This window comes from Melanostigma gelatinosum, assembly GCF_949748355.1.
Source record: "Melanostigma gelatinosum genome assembly, chromosome: 14".
Lineage (NCBI taxonomy): Eukaryota > Metazoa > Chordata > Actinopteri > Perciformes > Zoarcidae > Melanostigma > Melanostigma gelatinosum.
In genome coordinates this window covers 19,338,882-19,357,274 of record NC_136647.1, presented here as the reverse complement: position 1 = coordinate 19,357,274, position 18,393 = coordinate 19,338,882, and the positions used below count along the sequence as shown (strand labels likewise).

At 43.4% G+C, this 18,393-nt stretch overlaps 1 pseudogene across 1 annotated transcript in view; it reads right to left on the bottom strand.

Moving 5' to 3' along the window:
* Window positions 1–8,849: 8,849 nt before the first annotated feature.
* Window positions 8,850–18,393, bottom strand: part of LOC306788055 (vacuole membrane protein 1-like) — a 58,531-nt pseudogene continuing 48,987 nt past the window's right edge. Inside the window, exons 12-13 of the transcript in view lie at window positions 10,133–10,235; window positions 8,850–8,993 (exon numbers count right to left, since the gene is read on the bottom strand). The product of the transcript in view is annotated as a vacuole membrane protein 1-like (transcript). The remainder of the gene's footprint in view (window positions 8,994–10,132; window positions 10,236–18,393) is intronic.

Sequence of the window (18,393 nt, the reverse complement as noted above, 5' to 3'; positions counted from 1 at the left end):
AAGCATGGGCTAGCATCCAGCTAACCAAAACAAGACACGCACCGGGCAGCAGGGAAAGCCTCTAGTGTCGGCCACCGGCACTACCCGGCTCAGGCTGGCTCCGAGACAAATTAGTGAAGAAGTGACAACTTGCAATATTAACAGAGGCCTTAACCTCACTCAGAAAAGTAGATACATTATTCCAGAGCAAGTCGAATGAAATTGGCTCAGTGGTTGAATACAATTATGTACCGTTAATTAGGTCAGAATTTAAGGTACTTTCTACTTCTTCTACTCAACTACATTTCTGAGGGAGACATTGTCATTTTGACTTAAATATAGTTATTTGACAGCTTTATTTTACGAATCAAATATTGTTGCATTATAGACATATTACATATCCAAAATAGCACCACCTCAGCCAACAACAATAATACAATCCTGCTTTTACATTAATGCATGAGTGATGTATAATAATATACATAACATTCAGGTGCCATTTTTCTGTTTACCGACATACTTTTACTCAAGTTACATTTCCAATGCAGCACTTTTACTTATAACAGAGTATTTTAACAGTGTGGTACTTAGGTAAAGGATCTGAAAATTGTGCAACGCTAAATCTGGATGAAAAGTACTTTTTTATTTTTGAGTTGAGGACAATCCTGCCCGTTCACTGGTAATCACTGATATCCAAAGCAAGAACTACAGTAGCAAATTATTGTAACTATGGTATTTGTTTGTTTGAATGGCATATATTAATGTTGATTTAGCAAGAATGTCACAACTGGTCCCATTGGTTTGTACAGATGTTTTGCAGCTGAGAGGCAGAACAGGCTGTTTCACATGTTGACATGTCACAGTAGGACAGGCACAGGTATTAATAAGAAATTAGTGAAGGCTGAGTTCCATTTAGCTGCTTCAGTTTCGCGGTCTTTCTATTATGCATGCTGGCTCACTGTCACAGTAAATTATGGCTGATTGGGCCAGTTAAATTGAACAGAGCCACGATGACAAGTCAAAATGTCTGCCGTGAAAAATACCTATTTTTTGGCTATAGTCTACAATAGGAGAAGCTAAGTCTCAGGCTGAGGTGGGTTCTTCCAAGTCTCTGTAATTTACTGCTGGGTCTGTTTACAACTCCCAATTCTTACCAGTAGGTGGCAGCGAGGAAAAGGGAATCATTTTCAAGGTGTGAAAGCCATTTTTCATTCATCCTAATATCTGCCACACTCTATTGTAGCACTTCAGTCCCATCTAAGATCCTGACAAAGTGCCTATCCATCATTCAACTTGTGTGTTTAAGGGGCGTTCAGAGAAACGTCCCCCTTAGTAGATGACCGTGAAAGCAGCCTTGAAGTGTAAAACATCCAAGTGAAGAAAAAAATAAGCAAAAACACATTTTTTTTAATCTGAAGGGGGATTTTAAGAATTTTATTCAGTACAGAAGGGACACACTCCTATTGAACAACAGCCGATGACTTGCTGTGACAGCACAACAATGACGATCATCTTGAGTCATGACACAAGCCATCTGTTTTACAATCATATGAGGAAAACAATCCCCCTCTTTAAGTCACTTGTTTTCCAAATCTACGGGTTTGATTACTCATGATAATGTGGTGAACAGGAAAGCCTGTTGGAGGTGCGTGTAAATAAATGTAATCTTCAGCAAACCCGTCCTGCTGCTTTCCTTCAATACAGCTGATGTGAAAGCAGTCAGCAGGGCGTCCCAGCTGCAGCGAAGCATATCAATGAGACCTTTCTGAGAAGAGTCATTGTATTTGATCTCCACCATAATTTAGTAGAAGTGACAATGATTACAGTTGAAATTCCCATTAGGTCTTCAGTCTAGGAGCTAGAAGGTCAACCTTTACCACAGCTTATTTTATTGTGGGGGTCCCACTCCCAAGAGGCTCAGGACAGGCCCCCTGCAGGGTTAGGGTTAGTTACTTTGAGCGCTGCCTCAAGTCCATCCCATAGTTTGTTTTACTTTGATTGCCCGGTGATCAAAACCAGCTGCACCGGGTAAGGAAATATGTTTTTCTGTGTGTGTGTTCTCTGTTTTGTTTCGCTTTGTTTATGTTTAAACAAAGGGGACAGACTAGACACTGTTAGAAAGTCCCGGAGCTCTGTTGTGGGTCCGTGCGATGACTTGAGGTCGGTATTGTGATCATTCAAAATCACTTTGCATATCAACCGACTGCGTTGTGTTCTCATGTTTGGACTCTGTCAATACGGATGGTCATTCATTAAAATCGGAGGGTGAAAGCTGTCAGCATCTCGATGTGTGTGTTTCTTCTTGAATGCATACGCCTGGTGTTTACTGCGGGACAAAGACTTGTGTAATGTGAATGTTCTTTGAGTGGACAACGAGTACCAATAACTCAATAACCTCAGAAAACATTACCGTCTCTGTGTTTTTATGATGCTCCATTTCCCTGTAAATAATATTAAACTGTTAAAATGGCAAAGTGTTCTCCTTTAACTAAACAGCAGCATGTACTTGACATCAATGATCACAATAGACGTGAGTTTTTAAAGCCAGATATCTAATCTATAGTCCCTGTAGCACACACGTCAGTTGAAATGTCCAAACCAACACAAGGCCTCCAAGTAGGAGAGGTGAGTACATTGTTAAGCTCACAGGCATAACCATATATATCAATGTTTATATGTTGAAAGAGCCTTTTTGACATGGGTTTCTTGACTAGAGTTTAGAGTAACAGTTGAAGTGAAAGGTCATTCTACAGATGAAGCCTGTTAGTGTGTGGGAGGAATATGTCTGCAGAGTCCTGTCTTCTCTAAAATAAGTTCCCCTTTTTGGTATATAAAGGATGTTGGCTCTGTGAAGGTAAAGGACAGACAAACTGTTGGCAGCAATCAGATACGTAACATAAAAAGTGGGAGTGTGACTTATTTCGGGGGGGCCCAGGTGAGGTCAACGCAGTAAAAGTCCTTTCGGTGGAATATCACTGCAGAAAAGCCAGTCCAGATGAGCTGGGAGCACAGTGTGTTTGTTGTGTAGTCTGGCTTTGTGGTTGTTTGAAGCACGTTGATGGGCACGCTGCGTACAACCGCGCTGCATGCGGTAAACATGCCCCATGCAGAGTATGTGGACAAGACTAAAATTAGCTCTGATTGCACTGCCATACCGGCTGAGCGCTTAAGTTGGTAATAGTAATGTCATATGTTTCTGATAGATTTATGTCTGTATGTTGCTCAACATCAGAGCAAGGTGCTACGTCTAAAAATAAGTTATTTTTTCTTGGTTCTGACTTTACCAAATAAGGGACGCACCGATCTGGGACGGGGGATCATTTAACTCTCGAAAAGAAAGCGAGTCGGCATATTTCACAAAATGTCAAACTTGTGTCGTTAAAATGCGCATTCAAATAGTAACTGTGTCTGCTAACAGAAATGATAGGCGTCCTCTCCGCCACTGTATTCAGTTCTCTTTATACATCCATGATTCATAGGGGACAAATCCTACTACCTTTGACCCAACCTTTTCATTAGTGCCACCGAAACTGTCCCGACCACTACTGAATGAATAGTTCGGTAAAGATAGATATTCATGGTCCCCAGAGGAAGAATCCTATTGACTTGGAAGCCACCAGTGGGATGAGATTTGTGGTTCTATTTAGCTGAAGCTAGTAAGTGGCTGTCGCCATTAACATTTTTCCACACCCTTCAACAAATCAAGGTGTTCTACGCGTCTGGGATACAAAACTTAAACCTTCGCCCAAATATGCATCATCTCCAGTGGAAGTGTTGCCTAATTTGCATCTTCAACAGAAATTGCTCACCACACATTCACAGAATTGGCATGCTTGGAAGGCAGTGCGAGACATTCCTGAGTCATATTTCCGAGATGGCATCGTGTCACAGAAACCTGCATTGACATGTAAAGCTGTGCTTTAGTTGCACTCAGCGCCTGAGGATGAACTCAGCTGCAGAGTAAAGACCATACCGTTGGATTTCAGGCATTCCAAAGGTTTAACTCTGTGACGTCCTCTCACATCAAAGGGTTGTTTCTGACTCTGTGTGTGTGTCTAGGACTGTTAGGTACATTGCTAGAATTTTACGCCCACTCTACTCTCAGGCATGCTGCTGCTATAGTCCTACTACAGCAGTCACACCCCGTTTTTTACGACACACCTTAATGATGCCGTTTCCTCGGTAAAACTCCTGGGACAGAAATGGCAGAGAAATGGAGAAGCATGACGAGCAATTGCGCAGGACTCCTCTGTCTTGCTATGACATGTAGCCACATAAAGCACATTTGTGAATGTTGCAAATTGTGATTTGTTTGGGTCAACAAAACGTTTGTGACATTTTCCTCTGAAAGTAACTTCCTGAAACTAAAAGGTTCACGACAACTATTGATTGATGTAGCTGTTGCAGAATTCTTCAACTGCCATTTAAAGTGCAACAACAAATACACAACACGACTTGGATCTTAACTCCTTGAGAAAGGCGCAAGAGCTACAGATGTGCGTGTGTTTCGTCACGGTGGCCTGGCATTGCCACCTGGCACCAGCCATTAGGCCGTCTGCCATGCTGGCACTGTGTGGGCAGGAACAGCAGATGCTCCTGCCTAACTATGCTCTGTTAAAATACCCACACATAATTTAGTTCAACACAGCCCGGGGGAGCAGTTTCGTTGTGTGAAATTCAATCTGAGAAATAGTGCTTCGTTACATAGTGACTGTTTTACTGATATATTTAGATATTTAGATCATTCAATCACACAACAGAGGCCAGCCAAGCGCCTGCTCAAAAGTTGAGTCCCACACTCAATCTTTCTGAATCGACCTAGTGATCTGATTCAAAGGAGAGCAATAATATCTCTCCTCTCAGATGGAGTGAATTACGGAGAGCCTGAAGTCGCCGATGAGCTTGTTTGATCTTGGCATGCCGAAAGCCACAACAAAGGAAACAAAGGCTTTTGGAGCCGGGGCTTTACACTAACCACAGTTATGATGCGTGTGCTTCCTTTAAGCATCTTTCTCTGTGCCGGCTCACTCCACTGTGGTCCCATATGACCCCCTGACTGCTACTTACAAAAACAAAAGGAGCTTAATGTGATTTTGAATGAAAAAGAAAAAGGAAAGGGGGAAAAAATTCACTTGGTCAGCATAATTTAATGAGACAGAGTGTGAAAGGAACTAAGTGGATAACCACAGCCAGAGTGGGCTTGTGGGTGGTGGATGAAGTTTGTGATATTTCAGCATCCCTCGGTGGTTAGCCTGCTGACAGGTAGGGGGGGAAAAACTGGTGTGAGTGACAGTGAAGGAGGTGGTGTGTGTGTGGGGGGGGGGGGGGGGGCAATGTGGAGGAAATCAAACCAACGCCACCGGATTCAACTGTAGTACAGCATATGGAGAGACCAGAGAGAGAACGAGAGGAAGGACAAAAGCAGAGTCATTATTTGAACATCAGTCCCCTAGCCTGTTTGGACAGGCAGGATTTGCATGTTGAGTTTTCAGCCGTCTTCATGGTGCTCAGGGTGTGGCTGCTCTGGGAACAGGACTGCTTCCGACAGGTGTTTCTTAGTTTTACCTCATAACCACAGAGACCTGACCTGAGGTCAACAATACCTGAATCATATCACCATGAAATCTATTTCAACAACTGTATAAAGTATGATATGAATTTAAATTCATCTATGAATTTGTGCAAATGTTTGTGAAACGCCCAACAAAACAGAATGCATTTTATTTTATAGTTATCATTTTGTTTATTTATTTCAATGCAAGTTCCCCAAATTTAAATCAAAGTGAATGTTCAGTGTAAGAAGCATATCATCTTAAAATGGTAGAATAATTTCACAACAATATTTCACATGATTATTATTTATTCATGCTAATACTCTGTCTAGTTTAAGTTAATGGTGTTTCATTTAAATCTGACTTTAATTTGTCACAAGAGTATAAGTGAAGCTATTTTCACAGCTCACAGTAATGGCATGGAATCTGAAATGGAGATGATGTCAGTGTGGAGAGAGCAAATCAGTAATGTGATAACCCTTCGGATGAGAAACATTAGACGGGGAAATCGGAGTTGTGATTCTCAGCATCCTTCTTGACCAGCTTTCTCGGCTGACATGTGAGATTCTTTCGAGGCCTGAGGGTCAACACCGGCCCAGTGCGGTCAAGACTTATCACATTATGAACAGAAAACCCAATCCTCTTTTCAACATACTTTATTTATAGTGAGAGCACATGAGAAAACACTACATACATACATACCTTTAAAATAACCATGGTACAGATATAATACAAACAGAATTTCTAGACAAACATGCGCTGCACACATTCAGACAGGCATGCCAAAAGTGGGCTCCCTTATGGAACTGCCAAGAAAAACACTCTAAGCCAGTGAGCCATTCCAGTGTTATCCAATGATTTTGCTTTTATGACCAGGAAAAAGTTTCACCCTTTCGCTGTTTTAGAAAAACAAAAACAAACAAAATGAATCTAAAATAAAACTGAAGCTTTGCAGCTGGTCAAGCAATACTTTTCAGCTTTGTATAATTACCAATTTGTGGCCCTTAGAAAAACATCCTCTCAAGAGAGTTGTTCCAATAAAATGCAGCGTCCTACAAAAGAAGTGCGTATTAAGCAACAGAAGAAGGTTCCCAGTAAAAGAGAAGAGGGAAGTGTGAAAGGGAAGGGGGGAGCTGGGTGAGCACTGCGTGTACCATACCTAGGACTGTGTGTCACAATGTGTTGTGTTGCAATAAGGTGTGTACCGTCTGGATTCTCTGGAAATTCAAGAGGACAGAGCCAACTCACACACACACACACACATACGCATATACAGAAGTACTCTATTGACATCACTACATCTGCATTTGCAAACATGCGAGAACACAGTTCCCCACATAAAAAACCTCAGACGTCAGCGTGGAGGAAACAAACAATAGGCCCATGTTTCTGATGCTTCACAAGCGGTTGGGATAAAAGGAAGTGACATCGCAGCACCCACCGCTAAAATGGGAACTGATGCTAACGGAGACGATGACAATAACAGAAGGAGGACAAAACAGGATGCTGGTCAGATGAAAGAGCCCGAAATGTCAGACAGCCTACAGACTGTTGTCGCCTTGCAATCTTAACAGCCAACACCAGTCTGATAAGCTATCTGACAGGCCGAGAGAGTGACGGACATGCCTGAGACGTACGCATGTACAGAATTGACAACAATGAGAACAAAAAGAAAAAGAAAAGAAAAATAGATTCCTGATCCGACTTACCATGAGAGGAGAAAAGAGGAGATGTGAATGTTCTGACTAGCGCTGGTGCAGAGCACAGGGTTCAGCCCGCTCAACAGTGCCCCTCTGTTTTGAATCTACTCGAGTGATTCGTCTCCTGGCTCCGTGACTGAGGCAGTGCAACGAGTTCATTCGAAGGTTCAGCTGAGGTAACGGCACAGACGCTTTTCACTGTGCGCTCGAGGGTTCTTTTTCTCTCTCTCTCTCTCCCTCCCACCCTCTCTCCCCTGCTTGCGCTAGCGCCCACTGTGCTCAGTCCAGCGTAGCGTAGCAGCGGTACAGAGAGGGAGAAGAAAATAGCACATTTCTCTGGCAATTATGAAAAAAAGAAGGTACCGCATATACCGAGAGCCAGCTGACGTTATCCGCTGAGCAAAAAAAATGAACACTGATCACATAAAATGCAGAGAAATGCTCATGCAATGTCAAACATGAGCTTGCCGTCCTCATCTGAGGTAAAAGAGGATTAAAAAAAAAAAAAAAAAAAAGCTAAACGGACAAGTGAAGACAAAGAAAACCACTTACCATGACACAGCCCATCTCTAAGTTAAATGAGCCACTACTGTCTGCTATACTAAGACTTCCAGGCAGTCTTAGTCTATTAATGGAGGCAATCTGCTGAAATCCATAAAAGATAAAAGGGAGAGCAACAAATGTGGCAGTCACACAAACCCAACCTACTATCTGCCTCTCGCTCCCCGTCTCAAACACAGGCACACACAGCCGTAGATCTGACTCAATATATGGCTGCATCTGGTAAAGTAGCCCCGGGCTGACTCATGTGCTCCCTTCCTGGAAGCAGAACAATAAGGGCAGACAAAGGGAACAGCGGGGTGATTCATGGCCGATTTCTCATTTCTCATCCAAAAGTACCTTGATGAGCTTCACTGCCGCACACAAAAGAATTGGTCATCGAAAGCACCGCGAACAGTTTGAAATGTTATTCGCGTCTCTACAGCAACTGACTTAGAACTCTACAACATGTAGAAATGAGATGGCTCCGAAGTGGCCGATCATTTACACGTCTTATCGTACCACAGTCAATGCCGCCAAACAACTACACGGTACAGTAATAAATACAGAATACAGTCTTAAAAATGAACAAGCTAATATAGATAATAAATAATTCGGTTATTGAACAAATAACTCACTTCACAATCAAAGGTAACAATCCTAACTTATTCAAATAAAGTGGATTCAAGTGACTCTTCCAGTGAACAAACAGGGTAGATTAAGGCCTCACTAAGGAGAGTTACAGCCAGCAGCTTCTTCTCACTCAGGAGCAGATGAAAGCACCAACATGAACGTTCAAACAACACAACAGCTCACTCACACGCAGCCCAACAACCACCTACCTTGCAGAGCACAATTGCGGAAATCACTACCAAATACAAAGCCTTCAAAAGCAAGTCAATGGAAGTCCGAGTTCAACATAAACATGTTGCTGCAATAACAAGAGGCAGGCCAGTCGGAGGCTGATATTTTGCTTCAGATAATGGCGGGTTATCAGCCGAGGAGGGAGAGCCGAAATGAGTCCGGGATCTGGGGGAGCTTCTGAAGTTGATGGTCGGCTGTGATTGCTATCTGGCCTTCACTCCTTTTTGCCCTCCGAGTACTTGTCCTGCTGCGTGCGCTTGCCGTAGCTCTGGGCCATGGAGTTGACAATGGAGCAGACAAAGAAGCATACCATGATGACCACAACCTTCTCAAAGAGCCACGGCAGCCAGCTCGCCTCCTGCCAGGAACCACAGTAAGAACAGAGAGAGAGAGAGAGAGAGGAGCCGGGTCAGCAAGTTGAAGCCCCCTCCCTCCCCGTCACCCCACACCCTGCTCTCCCCTCTGCTCCTGATGCTGTAGGCTAGGTGGGGATCCAGCTCCATGTGCAGGACAGATAGAGATCAGGGGTAATAAAACACGCGGCAGCCCCCACCGTCCTCCCTCCTAACGCCCCCGCTGACCCCAACCTGCCTCCACCAAGTTAAATTGCCTCGCTTCTCTCCTGTAACTGCAGGAGGCTCAAGTTACAAGAAAAGAGGAACATTGTTCGAGAAATGCCTTAATCTGTCCTTGTGCAACTCAAAGTTTCTCCTTTTTTTCTTGCGCAAAAAAGGAGAAAAATCGAATCACTAAAGGAAAGAGAGAAAAAGAGGGAGTGAGAAATATAGAGGGGAAAAAAAAAAAGCTTTGGAAGAGAAATGGCTACAGCTACAACTGGCTCTTTTTGTTCTAGACAGGAGGTTTTGATGGATTGTCACTGGCGAAGCGGGGGCCCCCGCCCCGGTCTACAGTCAGTGCTGGGTTCAGGCGGGGCATTGAGTGCAAGTGTGTGTGTGTGAGAGACACATTGGGGAGTGACCACACTCACACACACGCTCCCGATTGGTAACATGGAGCATGAGTCAGCACGCCCCGCGCTACAGTTCAATACAGCGAGTGGAGCCAGACCCCACACCGGCCCCTCTCCTCCTCCCCTCCAGCCCGCCCAGTGCAGCGCTAACCTACTCTGTCATTCTGGCCCCAAACAAGCCTCTGTAATCTACTGGATCACTGCAGGTTATAGTAAAGTCTACAACATCAACATTTCTCTTATAAACATGATATTAGATTTGAAAAATACATGTGAAAATGTTTACATTTCTTTATAAATCTGAATGCACATGGTTCAGGTAAAGAGGTTGAAAACAGAATGGTGTTTGTGAGAGAAAATAGGTCAGAGATATAAAGGAAGGCTTAGATAAAGAGAAGAAAGCAACGAAAAAAAGTGGAGGGAGAAGGAGTGAAAGAGGCAAAAGTAAGGGGGCTGCATTCTTGTCTTGGCGCGCACACGTGAATGAATCGAGGCTGTGAGCTGGGGGCTGAGGCCCCTGTACTTACAGTTGGGATCCCATCTCCAGCCTGATGGTGCAGCTTGGCCTTCTGGGCCTCCAAGTACTCCCTGAAGGGCTTCTGCAGTGCCGCACCCAGCAGTGGAACAGATCTGCCTCAACCAACAGAGAGATGGGGGGGGGGGGGGGGGCGGAGGAGGAAGAAGAGAGAAAGAGAGAGGAGGGGAGGAGGCATGGGGGGGGGATAGAAGGGTAGGGGGTGGGGGGGCACAAATCACGTCACATCATTGTTACTCACCAGCCCAAGGGAGGCATGCTGTCCTATGTCCTGTACAGTGTCGGTCTCCCCGTCTTCCTCTCTCCGAGAAGAGAGGAAGACGGGGAGAGCAACGATCCCTTCACCGCTCATCCCCACAAAACACAGGCACACACACACACACAGAATAAAGTACAGCGTGTACCACATCTATAGAAAACAGTGCTGCTTTGAAACAAAGCAAATAAGTAAAAAGACAATTTTAAAAAATGGCATAAAGTTGGCTGGTCCTCGTACAGCAGCCGCGGCAGCAGTAGTCACCCACATTCTCTGGCTCCGTTCTCCTCCCTCTCCCTCTCCCTCTCTCTCTCTCTCTACATGCACACATACTCGGCTTCCTCTCCCTCTCACACACACACATCGGTGAACTCGTTCAACTCCCCTGCAGTGCCTCCTCTGCCGCTGCAGCGCGGAGAAATGAATGACTTCTCAGAACTCTCACATTTATCAGGCGGTTCCTGTAAGAACTGGTTTCAGCCAATTAATGAGGAAGTGAGTCGTACTCGAGCTGAGCCATCACTGGCTGAGATCTGGGGGGATGGCCCACAGAGGGAGGGCGCTAGGTGAGACGGCCCATATTAGGAAACCCTTTTACAAGATTTAGTCACCAGTAAAGTACAAGCATACTACTGCCCCCCCCCTCTCCCCACCCTCTCTCTCTCTCTCTCACACACACACACGCACACGCACACACACACATACACACACCCAAAAAAAGACGCAGAGAATGCCCTGGAATAGCGAATCAGTGGCCCATCCCTATAGGAGTTAGTGATTAATCACTAAACAAATACATACTAAAGACCTTCACTCATTCTCTATTGTGGCTATACACAGTCAATTACATCCCGCGTGCTATTGTTTCAAAACTTTCCTTATGTTCCACTAGAAAGTCTTTTGTTCACGTTGGGGAGGCATCATCAAAGACTTGAAAGCAGGTTTTGCGGAGGCAGTCAAGTCACATACGGTTGAGTTTATGGCTGATAACTTTCTCTGAGGGAGGCAAGTCATTTCCGTCCCTCCCCACCTCCACACACGCGCACGCACGCACACACACACGCACACACACACGTGTTATGGTTAGAAAAAACCCCCGATTGTGTTAAATGATTGAGTTCATAAGAAGGAAGCCTTTTAGTAATGATTGACTTCATACGAGGTAATAGATATCCTACAAGTGAATGGACAAAGCAGGCAGGAAGTCGAACGCTTTAGATGACACAATAGAAAATGGTTAGGACACGGTATCAAAAATCAAGCTAGGTTTTTTTTTGTTTTGGAGGGAAACAAAGCCTCTCCTATTCCCATCCCCCCACGTCACAAACTCCCTGTCGTCTACACAAACAGAAACTTACCAAACTAATTAAAAAAGATACAACCTGGATGAAAAGCTGAATATGAGTTTGCACAAGAAAGAGAAAGATCAGAAAGCATAGGGGAAATACACCAGTTCAGCAGATAAAAGTAAACAGGCAAGGACAAAGAGTGAGCGAAATGACGGGCGAATCATCTCATACACGATGAGCAATACTGAGTCACGAGCCTGGGCCAATCCACCAACAAAGAAGCTGAAAGCCAGCAGTCTAAAACATGTTTTAATGCCTCACAGTTAGGACAGTCTCTGACAGTCTTTCCATTAAAAATCTCGTGATTTTCTGCTTTTTGGGAATATATTTTCACTCTCTGCAGAGGGTGTTGTGAAAATTGTTGGATTTAAGAATTTCTACTGTCAGTGTGTTCATGATTTACAACCAGTAAGTACCAGAGCTGAACATGTTTCTATGAAAGAAGTTCACATTATCACCTTTGTTAGTGTTGAGATTAAATGGACTTCTAACTGGAAGTAAATGAGAGATTTGTGTAATAACTTGTGCATGCATTAAATATATGTAATAAATAGTATGATGATGTTCAGTGATTGTAGTAAAAGTTGATTTAAATGTTAAGTAAAAGTTTGGAAAGTTAAAGTATTTTTGGAGTTCTGTTGAGTCGAGACAAGGGAGAAAAAAAATAGAAGCTGAAATGAACAACAGCCGTAAGATGTAATTTGGCAAACAATAAGCCTGAAATATTTACTCTGCAGCTGCTGAGCAAACACTAAAAACTGGTTTGTTAAAATCCTGGGCTTTAAACGAGACTAGAATAAAACTCCTCACTTCTATCTTCTGTCATTGGTGAGGCTCCTGAACACTGTGGCCTCCAGAAACAGGGACATTAATCAGTTTGAACAAAACTATGTACAGCACTTTCTAAAAAGCAGAAAGTCTGATCTTTACATATATACATATATACATATATATATATATATATATATATATTAAAGTAGGCGTGCAGAAGAACATGCATATCAGATTTAATCTTTTTCTTCCGAATTAAATTGAGAAAATACATGATGGAATAAAGCTCATGGCCTTTAATTGTATTTAATCAGCTAAATACCCTAAAATCACATTTCATTTATAGTTTGTTTTTTTTAACTGTTTTTTGCATAATTTATAAAAGCAGTAAAGGACAGAAAGTAGTTATGAATTTTCACATGAATCAATGCAGTACATTAATTACAATCATGCATTAACATAAATTATTATTCTATGTATTTCGTATGAAAAATACTCATTTTTTGGATCTTTATCCAAAAATATAAAATGGACATAACTAATTTATTGCAGAGTTTAAAAAACATTGCAGTTGATCCAAACTGTTTTATAAAAAGTGTCTCTTTTTCTGAAGAGAAAAAATATTGGATCTTAAAGGATAATAATCACAACAACGACAAGTCTTAACATGTAGGTGGTTTTACAACCATAAAAGCCGACATGTGTGGATCCTATCAAACTTTATAACCGTTGTTTTCCAATTGACTGAATCACTTCCAGAAGTTGTGCAAAAATCATCGGCTCTACATGCCTGGGTTACATAAATGATTCCCAGTAAATGTGTGTGGCTTAATATCAACAACATAGCTGGGTTTCATATGCCTGCACACAATAGGAAACATAAGCAGTGTGTGTTCAAATTATTGTTTTCATCAACATCAAATTTGGTAACATGTAGAGTTCAAGATATTAAGAGCAAATGATTGTAGGAATGTATGAAATATAGCAGTCAAAAGTAAATCTAGCAAGACACTTGTTATCTAACAGAGTAAATAAAATGAAAAGTTATAACAGAGGTATTTAAAGAAATGAACAAATGTTTAACATGACTATACTCTATGTGACATGTGAGGAGGAGCTCAGCAGTACATGTTAATGCAGGTATTTAAAGAAATTAACAAACATGTACTTGATGTTGTGGAGGTATTTATATGCACTTTTCTTACTTTTCCTGCCTGCTTTAAGTGTATGTAAGAGTATGTAACTACACTTTTTGTTTGTGTTGTATTTAAAGAACAGTATTCCTACAGATAGGCAATATCATCAAATAAAAGAGAAAATTGACATTTCCCGACCTTTCTTTTGTTCAAGTCTGTGCTATTAAAGTATGCAAAATGACTGTGTTGAGAGGGGCAATACCACCTCTTCCAAGAATAAATTCAAAGTGACCCAAGTTCTGTTTTTTGTTGTTGTTAAATGAACAGCTCCGCAGCACCATCATTCTACAATTCCATCAAACTCATCAATTTTCACTATCAGTGCAGTCACACAGCACATCTGTGCAACATAAACATATGAATAAGACAAAAACTCTTTGACAATTTGCAACAGTGTGTTTGGTAAAATTCAACCATGTTGCCCGTTAGTTCATTTTAGATTAGAGCATCAAACCAGAGAAACACTATTTGCATGGTGTGGCCAGCCCTGTGTTTGTAGGGAGAACAAGGAGTTTGCTATCACCACACACACAAACACAGTTTGAAGTATGAATATTGCATTTATTTATATTGAACCAAAATCATTTTGAGTAATAAAGACAAAATGGTTGTAAATATTAAAAGGTAAGGCGTTATTGAAGATTTGTGAGACCTGCATCCTCTACAGGTCCCTTTCTCATCAACACAAACATCCCGTCTGTCTGCTGGAGAAGTCAGAATAGAATATGAAAACAAATATTTTCTGTGAACTACACAAAGGACATCTTCACACTTACAGGTGAGAAATATTCTGTTTGTTAAGAGCAGTCAGCTGCATTTTTTCAAACAAAGGAAAAGTAGCACATACAGTATTTCTTTGGAGTACAATGCTTGTTGCAGGACTGCGGGTTAAAAAAAAAAAAATAGGTACAAAACAGCATCCTCTGCTCCACATTTCCATCTTTAAAAATGACACATCCGGTTTCATGATGGATGGGAACTGCCTTGAGTACAAACAAGTCATATATCCTTCACCTGCAGAAAAAATGCACAGAAGAGTTCCAGAAACCAGGACCCGTCTGCTCGTTAACCAAGAGAAGATGCTATCTCGCTCAATAATCAGGAAAGAAACGACTGGGAAATACGCTCCAACTGAACAAGGATGACATGGAGGGAAAAGCCCACATCTCTCACCTTCCTGCAGCCATTTTACTACTGAAGGGCCATGTCAGCCTCTCTATCACTATCACTTCCTGCTGCTGTTCACAGAGTGTGGAGCGTGTTTAGGCGTCCTGTGTTCGTTTTTGTGAAAACTAAATTCCACTGGGCATGAGTCAGAGGCGCCCTTTGACCTGTCTGCCCCTTCTGAAGGCTGCCACACACACACACACACACACACACACACACACACACACACACACACACACACACACACACACACACACACACACACACACACACACACACACACACACACACACACACACACACACACACACACACACACACACACACGAAAGTCCCAATTTCTTGTTCTTTAAGCGAATGAAATCCCAAAAGTGTGGATATACACACACACACACACGTGCCCTGACGTCCTGAGGGGATGATAGAGAACAAGGGCTCACATGACAGCCAAACCCTGGCCAGGTCCAACTGGTTACGACACCATCACAACAACTGGCTTAGGCAATCGCTAGTGTTACCCAATGTTCCACGGGGCCACAGTTCACACCTAACACAACAGCACAGACGCCGCAAGACGCACACTGTGGTTAGGCAGCGCTCTGACCCGAGGTACTGAAGCTCTGACCTCTACACCATCTCTGTGCAAAACACAGACGCTCCGACTCGCTCCTTTTTATCAGCTCATGGCTCGATAAATGACTACCGCCCCAATTTGATTTTATTGACTGTTAGAATGATTCAACAATGGAATTATGGAGGAGTGTCTTTTACTTTATTGTGAGGAAAATGTTGATTCACGTGCAAATGCTGTAAGGTAATATGTGTGTGTGTGTGTGTGTGTGTGTGTGTGTTCCTCCTCCAGTTCAACCGGACTTTTTCCCAGTGACTTCACCACTTAAGCATGGAGCCCACTCCTGGACGGAGATCCCCTGCCCAGTGTGTTTATCACATCCCTGTTCCACAGCCATCTGTGTGAGCCAGCACACACACACACATGTGCACCAGCTCGGACACATGCTATCCTCTCCGGTGCCCACAGTGCTGCCAGCAAATCAGGGGGCACCAATTATAGAAGTCTATTATTCCTCTCACTTCCCAGACAGCCACATAAAACAGCTGTCCAACCCTTACGAACCCCGCAGGTTCAGGTCGGCATGCCCACACAGGCCCTCCTGGTCTGGGTGTGGAGGTGTGTGGGGTTGCTGGGTCACTGTGTAACCAGGCCTGGACCCTTTCAACATGAGTCAGATGTGAGTGGAGACACATCCAGACAAGTCATACTGCTGCTTGTAGAGTGGCAGCGACAGGCAGCCTGGAAATAGAGGAGGAGGTGGAAGAACAGAAGAAGAGAAGGTGTAGGGCATCGCTGATACTCCAGTGTCTCCATCCATCCTGTGACGTCATGCTGGCAGGAGCGGTCGCTGTGTGGGATCTATGGTAACATTGTTTCCTATGGGACGACGTCTAGCCCTCTTTTCAAATGAACACCAAATGAGCCTGTGATAACCGCACCCACTGTATTCCTACTTTCTTAGTCCCCAATGGGAAACTTTGCAGCAACTCAGAACAATGAAGACAAGAGGAGTTAAATGAACACTTTATGATATGCTATGCTCGATAAACGTGAAGGTCTGAAACACACCAAATAATCAAGGTCACGGGTGGAATATGGCTCTTACAATGAATGAGAACTTGAGACCGTTTGAAGTACGACTGTTCTGTGGATTCAATGCATGCATGCCGCTAATCCAACACAGCATGTTAGCCAGTGAGCACAAAGGTGGGTGTAAGGGACTTTTTCAGCATACAGTACACTGTGTGGTTCATATACACTGTGACATGCTCCTCAGACAACCACATAGGTTACCTATAAAAGCCACAAAAGCTGTATACCATCCGCTTCTCAACTGTGCGTTCTACTTCTGCTCTATAAGTGACTGCTTCACAAAACAGCAAAGAGGTATTCGTCGTTAAGACAGGCAGCAAGGTCAATTCAGTCTGTTGCTTTGCATCAAAGTTTGTACACCACTAAAGCAAAATTAAGGTAAAATTGCCAAAAGTATAGCTATCTGATTAAGTTTCTGATGAGTTTACATACAGTATAGCCATGCATTTGATTCCACATGCTGCAGAGGTTGTGGTTAGCAGCCACCGAGTGCAGAAAAGTGAAAGTTCCTGATGTCTGTGTGACAGAATGCTCCGGAATGTCTTCATGTGCTGGAACAACAACTGAACAAAAAGCTGAATACTACATTATTTACATTGTGAAATAATAAGTGATTCTTAAAGATTCAAGTGTCTGGGATAAAAACAAATAGAACACATTGTCAGCATTATGAGCATATTTAACCTCCCTACTATCTTCTCCTCCCTCTCAAATACTCGCTGCTGTGAATCTGGCTGATGGGGGACAACATGTCTGTTTTGAATGAGGTGTGGTGGAGGCAGGGCAGGGAGGGAGACGGGTCCAGGCAGGCCGCCCGGCCGGCCTCTGAGTCAGGTCCTGTCTGGGGTGACTCCTCTCTCACACAACATAGACGAAGACACACGTACTCATGACAACTGGTGAAATCACAGCACACATTACGATGTTCATGGGATTCACGAAACAATACATTTCAGTGGATGATGCGGCTCAAGGTCAGCTTTGTGTTCCCCCTGATAAATGAACTGCCCTAAAAATGAATCAATGGCGTACTGTTTCCTAAAACAGCATACAAGCCAGTTGCTATCCCGACGAATAAATGCTTTAGTAATTTCATCGCCTTGGCCTGAGCATGCGTAGGAAGGATCTGATGAGCGAGCGCGGTGCAGAGTGTGAGACCGGGACCCAAAACAAATGAATCCGGGATGAATAGAGCAGGAAGTCCTGGGACACACACTGTGCCCCAGAGGCACATAATATGACACCAGACCTGGAACACGTATCTGACCTCTCCCTCTCTTTGTGTCTTTCTCTCACTCACACAAAATCACACACACACACACACACACACACACACTTACTCATCAAAGCTACAATTACATTCAGATCTTTGTGTACCCCCTTTGATTCCCTCATGGAGCCATTACCTGCAGACACAGGCCTAAAGCACACAATCCGAACCATAACTCTTCTTGACATTTGAGTGTTACTTTTAATGGTGGTAAGACCTTTTGGCTCAGAGTCAAACCTCTCTCTGACTTACTGCCTCTGTATTTCTGTCAGAGCTTGCGGGCCGAGGTAATCACACTGGAAGTGGGGGAGATGAGAAAATGGACACCCCGCCGGGCCGCGCATTAAACTTAACAACGTTGTATAAAAAGAGAGTCGGCCGCGACCTGCCGCTCGATCCCTCACTCCCACTGTCTTGCCATGTTTGCCTCTGACCCCGTCATCCCAAGTGAGGCGTCAGACTGTTTGAGGAGAAAAGGGCAGGCAATGGAAGGACTGATCAATGCCATCTTTGTCAGAGCGCTTCTCAGGTGACCAGAGCACCCAGTGACTAACGGGAGCAAAAATACTCCCTTCTGG